The 12424-nt window shown below is 37.3% G+C and overlaps 1 pseudogene; it reads left to right on the plus strand.

The window, feature by feature from the left end:
• The first annotated feature begins 871 nt into the window (after positions 1 to 871).
• The window catches only part of LOC122312006, a 35888-nt pseudogene continuing 24335 nt past the window's right edge, over positions 872 to 12424 (plus strand).

Below are 12424 nucleotides of genomic sequence, written 5' to 3' on the forward strand. Positions count from 1 at the left end.
CCCTTTGCCGGCCTTGTTATCTGTGTTACCGGTCTATCCAAAGGTATAAAGTTATCCGATTTACTATTGTCAATTTCTTTTTCTTGTTTTTTTTTTCCAATTTAAATTCTGCTCACATGCTTATTTGTTTTTTTCTTCCTGTTGTCATGCGAGTTTTTGGAATTCTAATTCGATTCGTGTCCCCATGTTTTTTGGGGGATGCGGCTTCTGCTTTTCTTTTTTTTGATAAATAAATAATTATATTGATCAAAGAATGGCAACGCCTGAGCTTTTCTATTTCCCAAAATACTCATTTTTGTCGTTTTATTTTTGTTTATAGCTTTTTGGTTGCATTTTGTATCGTAATTGCAGTGAATAGCTTCGCCATATTCAGAATACACGAAGTTATGAATGGTTTTCTTTCACTTTCTACCAACTACTGTTTAGTTCATATATCCGTGGATCAAATTGCTCATTTTCAAATACATGAAGTCATGGCTGAGGAAAAAACATGCATGTTGTCATTAACAAAATCCTTTTACATGGAAGTTTTGAAATATCTTTTCTGAACCAGTAAATCCCAATTTTTATGAAACCTTTTTTATGTCCCCGTCACTTTTCTTTTCGATTTTTTTTTTCTCAATATGAAGGATTGGTATTTTGAATGAACATTTCACTACATGTAAAAATTCAATTGTCAGAAGTTACTAGTATAGGGAGGGAAAATCGGCCCATTGTCGTCATGTTGTTAGTATAGATGGGTTTTCTGATATACTTCCCTGCGCATGACTCACTTTTCTTCCGTGGAACATTGCTTCATCATTTTATAATTACTTTTCATTTATATATAGGTAGCTAAAGTCAATTTATGTTTTTTTGTTTTGGCAGAAACTAGAAAACAAGTAATGGAGGCGACACAGAGATTAGGTGGCCAATACAGCCCTAATTTGCATCCTCAGTGTACTCATTTGGTGGTCCAAATATCCTTTAAATTGTTTTTGAAATTGTTTCAATTGTCTTATTGTATAGTGGTCAAACTCAGTAAGATTGGCTTAAGACTCAGTCACTGATGCTGTTTTCTCTCATTCTGTTTAGTGTACACTATATGTGGACAAGTGCCGTGGGTACTTACTTGGTTTCATTTCCAATCTTCTTTAGTTGAATCGATTGGTAAGCTTTTTAGGAGGAAAAGGAAATTGGTTTGATTATCGCTGATTTTGTAGAATTTTTTAATATGATCTTATGCGTATTCATGGTAAAGGCAGAGGCAAGGGAGTGTGAAGATGGGTGGCCATGGCCTCCCTAAAATCCTGAGAAAATCCCCACTCCTTGGCCCTGAAAATATCTGCAAGAATCCCCCTTGTTCCTCCCAAAATTTGAAAAAAAAAAAATAAAAAAAAACCTTGGAGAAAAATTTCCTCCACCCCACAAAATATGACTCTTTTTTAAAACTAAAAAATTTGACCCCCAAAAAAATGTTGGATAATTCTTCTTATGAAGTATAAAAATTACCTTCATTTGATTTTATATGTTATTTTAGACTGTGTTGCTTAGATAGTCTATGTTTAATTGTTTTATTTTGCTTTTAGGTTTTTTGTAGAAATCTAAGTCCTTACAATGACTGGAGGTGTATTATATTTCTTATGGGACTAGTCTGGCCACTACAAGGAAAAAAAAATCATAGCTTCCCCCTTTCTCATGAGATGTATATCAAGTAGACTAATGGGAGGGCTTTGTTTCATTTCCTGATCCTAGCATCAGTATCTCTAATAAAAATCAAGAAAAAAGCATCGGTATCTCTAATACCTGTGATGTTCTTCAATTATTTAATGCTTTTCTGAACTCCTTAACTCATATTACAACTTTGGTGGACGTAAGTTTGAGCACGCTTTGAAGCATGGATCAAAAAATAGTCTCTTTATCGTCACGCTTGGGTGGTTTGTGGATAGTGTCCGGAGGAATGGTATAATGAGCTACTTTCTATTTTATAAGATTTTTTTTTTAATTTTTTTTATTATAAACTAACTACTTTCTATCTGCTTTTGTTTCAAATTTGCTGTCAGTTTGTTATTTAGATTTAAGTTGTATGTAGAGTTAAAATTCTTGGCATACAATGAATCAGGTTACAATCTTTTGAACCAATAAATCTCCTAGTTGCATTAAATGTTTTTGTCAAATGAAGGTTGAAAGGTATGGAGCACAAGCTTACATGATATATTAGGATCCTAAATGTCTGTCCGTGCGCTCAACAATGTCAATGTTTTGCCCTATTTATGATTTTATTTATTCCTAGCACATAGATGTTCTTAACACTTGAGAACTTAATTCATCCTAAATTATAGCCAATAAAATAAGTCCCACTCCATACACAAATCTCTTAAGGATTTTATGGTCTCTATATATGTATATACCCTAGGTCCCCACTTGGAGAATAAAAGATGGGAGAAGTGCTAGGTTTACAAAGAGATATCACAAAAGTAAAGCTCACACTCGTGGCTAGATGTGATAAGTTAGATCTACTTTATGGTAAAAAAGGCTTTGCAAATAGTGTACCACAACAACTCGCATTTGTGAATTTATTTTTCTTAGATCTATTTGTGAACCAAACATTTCTCTTAAAAATGTTCTCTGTCACACTTTCTTTGTTTTTTGTTTGAAATGTCATAGTTATTAATGGTAACATAAAAGTATAGTGGTACATCTGAAATTTATTTTTATTTGGGATGTGATACCCCATATTGAGTGTTCTGCATGCATCATGATAAGAAAGATAAAAGACAAGTTATGAAAGAAGCTTTAAGAATCGCCATAAGAGATTGCATGGTACCAATGCAGTTGTTGGTGGATGTGCTAGCCATGAATCTAAGTGTGGTCCACCATCATATGTTATGATAAGTTAAGCTGTTCTTCTTATGGCCATAGGCAGTTGAAATGTCCAGGTAAAGAAGATAGTGTTGAAGAGCATGCAACCGGCATAGATCATGTTTCAAGAGATTTTCAGACTCAGTTAATAAGTGTTTTTTACACAAAAAGAACAATTTTAAATTTCATTGCAATGAGCCTATTTATTTAAATATTTTTCAGGACATCTTTTATGTATATTTTCTGGTTTTTTTTTTTTTCAATAAATGAGATATTTTTTTATCAAGTTGGATCTCTTTATTTGGCACAATTATGAAAGTACATAACACTATATGGGAAGGGTTTGTAACAGATTCCAATGGGAGTCATTTTGGAGAATGGGCCAAAATGTGGCTTGGGCTTTCCCTTGGGGTGTTACAAATGGTATTAGAGCCTATCTTAATCAGAATTGTGGGACTTTAGCCATGTCACCCATTATGGAATGGCCCGACGAGGACGTTGGGAGTATAAGGGGGGAGGGATTGTGGTATGCCGTACTAAGTGGTGAGTATAGGTGGTTTATGAGATCTTGTATTGAGGGTGTTGGTAAATTTGTAATGCCCTAAGGGAGGTCCAAGCCACATCTGATTGGAGAATTTTCCGTTGAATTACCTGAGGTGCAGTTGCTGAAAACCAGGGCCTACGCAACCCTGGAATGAATTGGGACAGACTCAGTTAATAAGTGTTTTTTACACAAAAATAACAATTTTAAATTTCATTGCAATGAGACTATTTATTTAAAAATTTTTCAGGACATATTTTATGTATATTTTCCAGTTTTTTTTTTCAATAAATGAGATATTTTTTATCAAGTTGGATCTCTTTATTTGGCACAATTATGAAAGTACGTAACACTCTATGGGAGGGTGTGTTACAAATTCCAATGGGAGCCATTTTGGAGAATGGGCCAAAATGTGGCTAGGGCTTTCCCTTGGGGTGTTACAAATGGTATTAGAGCCTATCTTAATCAGAATTGTGGGACTTTAGCCATGTCACCCATTATGGAATGGCCCGACGAGGACGTTGGGAGTATTAAGGGGGGAGGGATTGTGGTATGCCGTACTAAGTGGTGAGTATAGGCGGTTTATGAGATCTTGTATTGAGGGTGTTGGTAAATTTGTAATGCCCTAAGGGAGGTCCAAGCCACATCTGATTGGAGAATTTTCCGTTGAATTACCTGAGGTGCAGTTGCTGAAAACCAGGGCCTACGCAACCCTGGAATGAATTGGGACAGACTCAGTTAATAAGTGTTTTTTACACAAAAATAACAATTTTAAATTTCATTGCAATGAGACTATTTATTTAAAAATTTTTCAGGACATATTTTATGTATATTTTCCAGTTTTTTTTTTCAATAAATGAGATATTTTTTATCAAGTTGGATCTCTTTATTTGGCACAATTATGAAAGTACGTAACACTCTATGGGAGGGTGTGTTACAAATTCCAATGGGAGTCATTTTGGAGAATGGGCCAAAATGTGGCTAGGGCTTTCCCTTGGGGTGTTACAAATGGTATTAGAGCCTATCTTAATCAGAATTGTGGGACTTTAGCCATGTCACCCATTATGGAATGGCCCGACGAGGACGTTGGGAGTATTAAGGGGGGAGGGATTGTGGTATGCCGTACTAAGTGGTGAGTATAGGCGGTTTATGAGATCTTGTATTGAGGGTGTTGGTAAATTTGTAATGCCCTAAGGGAGGTCCAAGCCACATCTGATTGGAGAATTTTCCGTTGAATTACCTGAGGTGCAGTTGCTGAAAACCAGGGCCTACGCAACCCTGGAATGAATTGGGACAGACTCAGTTAATAAGTGTTTTTTACGCAAAAAGAACAATTTTAAATTTCATTGCAATGAGACTATTTATTTAAATATTTTTCAGGACATCTTTTATGTATATTTTTCCCTTTTTTTTTTTTTTAATTTCAATAAATGAGATATTTTTTATCAAGTTGGATCTCTTTATTTGGCACAAATTATGTAAGCACGTAACATTCTATGGGAAGGGTGTGTTACAGATTCCAATGGGAGTCATTTTGGAGAATGGGCCAAAATGTGGCTTGGGCTTTCCCATGGGGTGTTACAAATGGTATTAGAGCCTATCTTAATCAAAATTGTGGGACTTTAGCCATGTCACCCATTATGGAATGGCCCGACGAGGATGTTGGCAGTATAAGGGGGGAGGGATTGTGGTATGCCGTACTAAGTGGTGAGTATAGGTGGTTTATGAGATCTTGTATTGAGGGTGTTGGTAAATTTGTAATGCCCTAAGGGAGGTCCAAGCCACATCTGATTGGAGAATTTTCCGTTGAATTACCTGAGGTGCAGTTGCTGAAAACCAGGGTCTACGCAACCCTGGAATGAATTGGGACAGACTCAGTTAATAAGTGTTTTTTACACAAAAAGAACAATTTTAAATTTCATTGCAATGAGACTATTTATTTAAATATTTTTCAGTATGTCTTTTATGTATATTTTCCAGTTTTTTTCAATAAATGAGATATTTTTTTATCAAGTTGGATCTCTTTATTTGGCACAATTATGAAAGTACGTAACACTCTATGGGAGGGTGTGTTACAGATTCCAATGGGAGTCATTTTGGAGAATGGGCCAAAATGTGGCTAGGGCTTTCCCTTGTGGTGTTACAAATGGTATTAGAGCCTATCTTAATCAGAATTGTGGGACTTTAGCCATGTCACCCATTATGGAATGGCCCGACGAGGACATTGGGAGTATTAAGGGGGGAGGGATTGTGGTATGCCGTACTAAGTGGTGAGTATAGGTGGTTTATGAGATCTTGTATTGAGGGTGTTGGTAAATTTGTAATGCCCTAAGGGAGGTCCAAGCCACATCTGATTGGAGAATTTTCCGTTGAATTACCTAAGGTTCAGTTGCTGAAAACCAGGGCCTACGCAACCCTGGAATGAATTGGGAGAGACTCAGTTAATAAGTGTTTTTTACACAAAAAAGAACAATTTTAAATTTCATTGCAATGAGACTATTTATTTAAATATTTTTCAGGACATCTTTTATGTATATTTTCCAGTTTTTTTTTTTCAATAAATGAGATATTTTTTATCAAGTTGGATCTCTTTATTTGGCACAAATTATGTAAGCACGTAACACTCTATGGGAAGGGTGTGTTACAGATTCCAATGGGAGTCATTTTGGAGGATGGGCCAAAATGTGGCTTGGGCTTTCCCATGGGATGTTACAAATGGTATTAGAGCCTATCTTAATCAAAATTGTGGGACTTTAGCCATGTCACCCATTATGGAATGGCCCGACGAGGATGTTGGGAGTATAAGGGGGGAGGGATTGTGGTATGCCGTACTAAGTGGTGAGTATAGGTGGTTTATGAGATCTTGTATTGAGGGTGTTGGTAAATTTGTAATGCCCTAAGGGAGGTCCAAGCCACATCTGATTGGAGAATTTTCCGTTGAATTACCTGAGGTGCAGTTGCTGAAAACCAGGGTCTACGCAACCCTGGAATGAATTGGGACGGACTCAGTTAATAAGTGTTTTTTACACAAAATGAACAATTTTAAATTTCATTGCAATGAGACTATTTATTTAAATATTTTTCAGTACGTCTTTTATGTATATTTTTCAGTTTTTTTTTTCAATAAATGAGATATTTTTTTATCAAGTTGGATCTCTTTATTTGGCACAATTATGAAAGTACGTAACACTCTAAGGGAGGGTGTGTTACAGATTCCAATGGGAGTCATTTTGGAGAATGGGCCAAAATGTGGCTAGGGCTTTCCCTTGATGTGTTACAAATGGTATTAGAGCCTATCTTAATCAGAATTGTGGGACTTTAGCCATGTCACCCATTATGGAATGGCCCGACGAGGACGTTGGGAGTATAAGGGGGGAGGGATTGTGGTATGCCGCACTAAGTGGTGAGTATAGGTGGTTTAAGAGATCTTGTATTGAGGGTGTTGGTAAATTTGTAATGCCCTAAGGGAGGTCCAAGCCACATCTGATTGGAGAATTTTCCGTTGAATTACCTGAGGTGCAGTTGCTGAAAACCAGGGCCTACGCAACCCTGGAATGAATTGGGACAGACTCAGTTAATAAGTGTTTTTTACACAAAAAGAACAATTTTAAATTTCATTGCAATGAGCCTATTTATTTAAATATTTTTCAGGACATCTTTTATGTATATTTTCTGGTTTTTTTTTTCAATAAATGAGATATTTTTTTATCAAGTTGGATCTCTTTATTTGGCACAATTATGAAAGTACATAACACTATATGGGAAGGGTTTGTTACAGATTCCAATGGGAGTCATTTTGGAGAATGGGCCAAAATGTGGCTTGGGCTTTCCCTTGGGGTGTTACAAATGGTATTAGAGCCTATCTTAATCAGAATTGTGGGACTTTAGCCATGTCACCCATTATGGAATGGCCCGACGAGGACGTTGGGAGTATAAGGGGGGAGGGATTGTGGTATGCCGTACTAAGTGGTGAGTATAGGTGGTTTATGAGATCTTGTATTGAGGGTGTTGGTAAATTTGTAATGCCCTAAGGGAGGTCCAAGCCACATCTGATTGGAGAATTTTCCGTTGAATTACCTGAGGTGCAGTTGCTGAAAACCAGGGCCTACGCAACCCTGGAATGAATTGGGACAGACTCAGTTAATAAGTGTTTTTTACACAAAAATAACAATTTTAAATTTCATTGCAATGAGACTATTTATTTAAAAATTTTTCAGGACATATTTTATGTATATTTTCCAGTTTTTTTTTCAATAAATGAGATATTTTTTATCAAGTTGGATCTCTTTATTTGGCACAATTATGAAAGTACGTAACACTCTATGGGAGGGTGTGTTACAAATTTCAATGGGAGTCATTTTGGAGAATGGGCCAAAATGTGGCTAGGGCTTTCCCTTGGGGTGTTACAAATGGTATTAGAGCCTATCTTAATCAGAATTGTGGGACTTTAGCCATGTCACCCATTATGGAATGGCCCGACGAGGACGTTGGGAGTATTAAGGGGGGAGGGATTGTGGTATGCCGTACTAAGTGGTGAGTATAGGCGGTTTATGAGATCTTGTATTGAGGGTGTTGGTAAATTTGTAATGCCCTAAGGGAGGTCCAAGCCACATCTGATTGGAGAATTTTCCGTTGAATTACCTGAGGTGCAGTTGCTGAAAACCAGGGCCTACGCAACCCTGGAATGAATTGGGACAGACTCAGTTAATAAGTGTTTTTTACACAAAAAGAACAATTTTAAATTTCATTGCAATGAGACTATTTATTTAAATATTTTTCAGGACATCTTTTATGTATATTTTCCAGTTTTTTTTTTTTTTTAATTTCAATAAATGAGATATTTTTTATCAAGTTGGATCTCTTTATTTGGCACAAATTATGTAAGCACGTAACACTCTATGGGAAGGGTGTGTTACAGATTCCAATGGGAGTCATTTTGGAGAATGGGCCAAAATGTGGCTTGGGCTTTCCCATGGGGTGTTACAAATGGTATTAGAGCCTATCTTAATCAAAATTGTGGGACTTTAGCCATGTCACCCATTATGGAATGGCCCGACGAGGATGTTGGCAGTATAAGGGGGGAGGGATTGTGGTATGCCGTACTAAGTGGTGAGTATAGGTGGTTTATGAGATCTTGTATTGAGGGTGTTGGTAAATTTGTAATGCCCTAAGGGAGGTCCAAGCCACATCTGATTGGAGAATTTTCCGATGAATTATCTGAGGTGCACTTGCTGAAAACCAGGGTCTACGCAACCCTGGAATGAATTGGGACTTTGTTATGGACACCCGGTGCCAATAAAAGGGAAAAAAAATTTCCATCCCAAGCAATGTGGGATCCACCACCTATACTCCCTCAATGTCGGGTATCACAATCTCCCCTTTCAAATTACAAACGTCCTCATTGGACCATTCCATCATAGGTGGCACGGCTCAAGTCCCACATTTTTGGTTGGGATAGGCTCTAAATACCATTTGTACCACCACAAATGAGGCCCAAGCCACATCTGAGTCTATACTCTAAAAGGACTTATTAGTGGTATAATTGGAGCATATTGGAATCATTATAAAGATTAAGAACTTCTCTATTCCAAGAAATGTGAGACCCCATATACTACCTATACTCACTCGATATGGGGTTTCACATGGGATGTGTATCTTGGCATGCTCCAAGAAATAAAGCAAAAAGTTTAATTGGGATGTAGGGACTAATAAAGGTAAATGCACTTTAATGCCCAATAAAGTATTTAGGTGTAAGCATCCAACCATAAATGTAGTGATAAAGTACTTACATAATGTATAATGCATAATGAAGTGCTCACATATAAACGTCACATTATGTAGGTGATTCATTGGCTCTTGGAACCTTAAGGCAACTAAATCAGTTCTATTGTGGTATTGTTTATGAACAAGGAATTGCAGTATCACTTATGACATTGATTTGGTCGTCTATATCTACTACCCGACATTGAGGGAGTATGGAAGATGGAATTGGCGACGTGGAAGATGGAATTGAAGACCACATTGTGAGCTATTATGAGAAGCCTTTTACGGAAGTATATTCATGGAGACCAAAGTTAGATGGGCTGGTGTTTGAGCCCATTGAGCAAATGAGTGCAGATTGGTTGGAGTGAACTTTTGAGGAAGAAGAAGTTCTTGATGTGGTTAAAGGTATGGCGAAGGACAAGGCACCGGCCCCGGATGGTTTTTCCATTGCATTTTTCCAAGCATGTTGAGACATAGTGAAGGATGACATTATGAAAGTTCTTGGTGAATTCCATTCATTCCTAAAATTTGAGAAGAGTCTTAATACTACTACATTCATTTCTCTCATTCCTAAAAGGCAGGTGCAATGGAGATCAAAGATTTTCGCCCTATTAGTTTCATAAACGGGGCGTATAAAATTATTGTGAAAGTGTTAGCAAATCGTCTCATTCCTTAAAAGGCAGATGCAATGGAGATCAAAGATTTTTGCCCTATAAGTTTGGTAAATGGGGTGTATAAAATTATTGCGGAAGTGTTGGTAAATCATATTAGTGTGGTTATGGGCAAGATTATTTCAAAGTTTCAGAATGCATTTGTGAGGGGAAGACAAATTCTTGATTCGGTTCTAATTGCAAATAAATGCTTGGAAAGTATAATAAGAATGGGTAAATCTGGAGTTTTAGTTAAATTGGATATGGAAAAGGCTTTTGACCATGTCAATTGGGATTTTCTTCTATACTTGGGAGATTTGGTTTTGGTGAGAAGTGGTGTTCATGGATTAAAGTTGGGTTTGGGTATTGAGAAGTGTTGAGGTATGTTGTGAATAGTAGTGAAAAAATAGATACAAAGTAATAATAGAATAGTGAATAGTAGTAAAAAGTAATGAATAGCAGTAAAAAGTAGGTGAAAAGTAATAATAAAGTAATGAATGGTAGTGGAGTATATTGAGAAGTGTTGAGGTATTCTCAACACCCAAACACACGTATTTTGACGGCCAGATCTTCGATATTAGTAAATGGCAATCCGGTTGGTTTTTTTAATAGCTCTCGGGATTTGAGGCAAGGAGACCCCTTATTTCCTTTCCTATTTGTAATAGTGATAGATCCATTGAGTGGTATGCTTGAGGCGGCTGTCGAAGGAAGTTTTCTGTCAGGATTTGTGGTGGGTAATTAGACACGGGATAGTATTTCAGTATCACTTTTGCTTTTCGCAGACAACACTTTGATTTTATGTGATAACTATCAAGATCACCTTCGTGTTTTGAGAGCATTACTGTTATGCTTCGAAGCTGTTTCTGGTTTGAGATTTAGTTTGTGTTTGGGTAGTGAGATTATCTCAGATACTCTATGAATAGTAGTGAAAAGTATTGAATAGTAGTGCATAGTAGTACAAAATAGTAAAACATAGGTGAAAAGTAATGATAAAATAATGAATAGTAGTGAAGTATTCTCACCACCCAAACCAGCTAATCTTTCCAAGTCTGAAATTGTTCCAGTGGGTACAATGAGGAATATTTTGGATCTGGCCAATATTTTGGGATGTAAGAAAGCTGCGTTACCTATGAGATACCTTGGACTACCTTTGGGTGCCTCTCATAAATCAGTTTCTATTTGGGATGGGGTGATTGAGAAGATTAGGAGGAGAATAGCAGGCTGGAAAAAATTATGTTTGTCTAAAGGTGGAAGAGTTACCTTGATCGAGAGCACTTTGACTAATCTCCCTACATATTTCCTCTCTCTCTTTCCTTGACCAGTGGGGGGCTGTTGAGAGGATTTATAGGAACTTTCTGTGGGATGGTATGGGGAGGAGAGAAAGTTTCATTTGGTGAGTTGGAAAAAGGTTAGTCCCTTGGTTTCTTATGGAGGGTTGGGAGTGAGAAATTTAAGACTTTTCAATAAAGCTCTACTTGGGAAATGGCTTTGGAAATACCTTAACGAGAGCAATGCATTTTGGAGAAATTTTGTGGATGTTAAATATGGGAGGATGTGAGGGAGTTGGTGTACGAGTGAAGTTCGTGGGACATTAGGAGTGGGTCTATGGAAGTCTATTCGGCTGGGATGGGGGGACTTTGTCAAGAATTCCATATTCAAGGTGGGAAATGGGGCAAAGATTTTTGGCACAACATCTGGTGTGGGGACTCTCCTCTTAAGGTTGTCTTTCCTAACCTTTTCAGGATTGTTAAAGATAAAGGGGCTGCAGTGGCTGATTCTTATCACTTTTCTAATAATTTGATTTGCTGGACTGTGGAATTTATTAGAGATGTGCAGGATTGGGAAGTAGGGGAAGTTTCTGACTTCTTAGGAAGATTATATGAGATGAAACTTGATCTGAACAGGGAGGACAATCTGCTGTGGGTGCATACAGTTGATCTAAGATTTTCAGTGAGCTCTTATTATAAGGTGTTAACCAGTCATGCGGTCAGAGACTACCCCTGGAAAAGTATTTGGAGCCAAGGTGCCTAGTAAGGTTGCCTTTTTCTGCTGTCTGGTGTCCCTAGGGAAAATATTAACTACAGACAATTTGAGGAAGAGAGGTTTTTAGATGGCTGAATGGTGTTTTATATGTAAAAAGGATGGTGAATTTATTGACCATCTTTTTCTTCATTGTGATGTGGCGACTTCATTGTGGAATGAGACTTTTGCAAGGATTGGCATTTCATGGGTGATGCCTAGGCATGTGGTGGATTTCTTTGCTTGCTAGCAAGGTATCGGGGGGAGAAGTAATAGGACTGCAGTGCTGAAGATGATTCCCCTGTGCTTACTTTGGTGTTTATGGCTAGAGAGGAATGGGAGATGCTTTGATAACTGGGCACATTCTATAGGGGAACTCGGGGAGTTTTTTCTTAGTACTATATTGGGTGAAGAATCTTGTAAGGAATGGGAATGATTGTACTGTTCTGTCTTAGTTATTTTCTGTTTTAGCTAGTAAGTAGGTGTTCTCATTTGTATATATCCTGTGTATTTGGGCTATGCCTATTTACTTGGAATAAATTTATCTTATTAATTATAAAAAAAAATATCTGCTACCTATCAGTTGGATCATTTTTGAAGTCTTATTGGC

The sequence above is a fragment of the Carya illinoinensis genome, chromosome 5 (genome assembly GCF_018687715.1).
Source record: "Carya illinoinensis cultivar Pawnee chromosome 5, C.illinoinensisPawnee_v1, whole genome shotgun sequence".
In the NCBI taxonomy this organism is placed as follows: domain Eukaryota; kingdom Viridiplantae; phylum Streptophyta; class Magnoliopsida; order Fagales; family Juglandaceae; genus Carya; species Carya illinoinensis.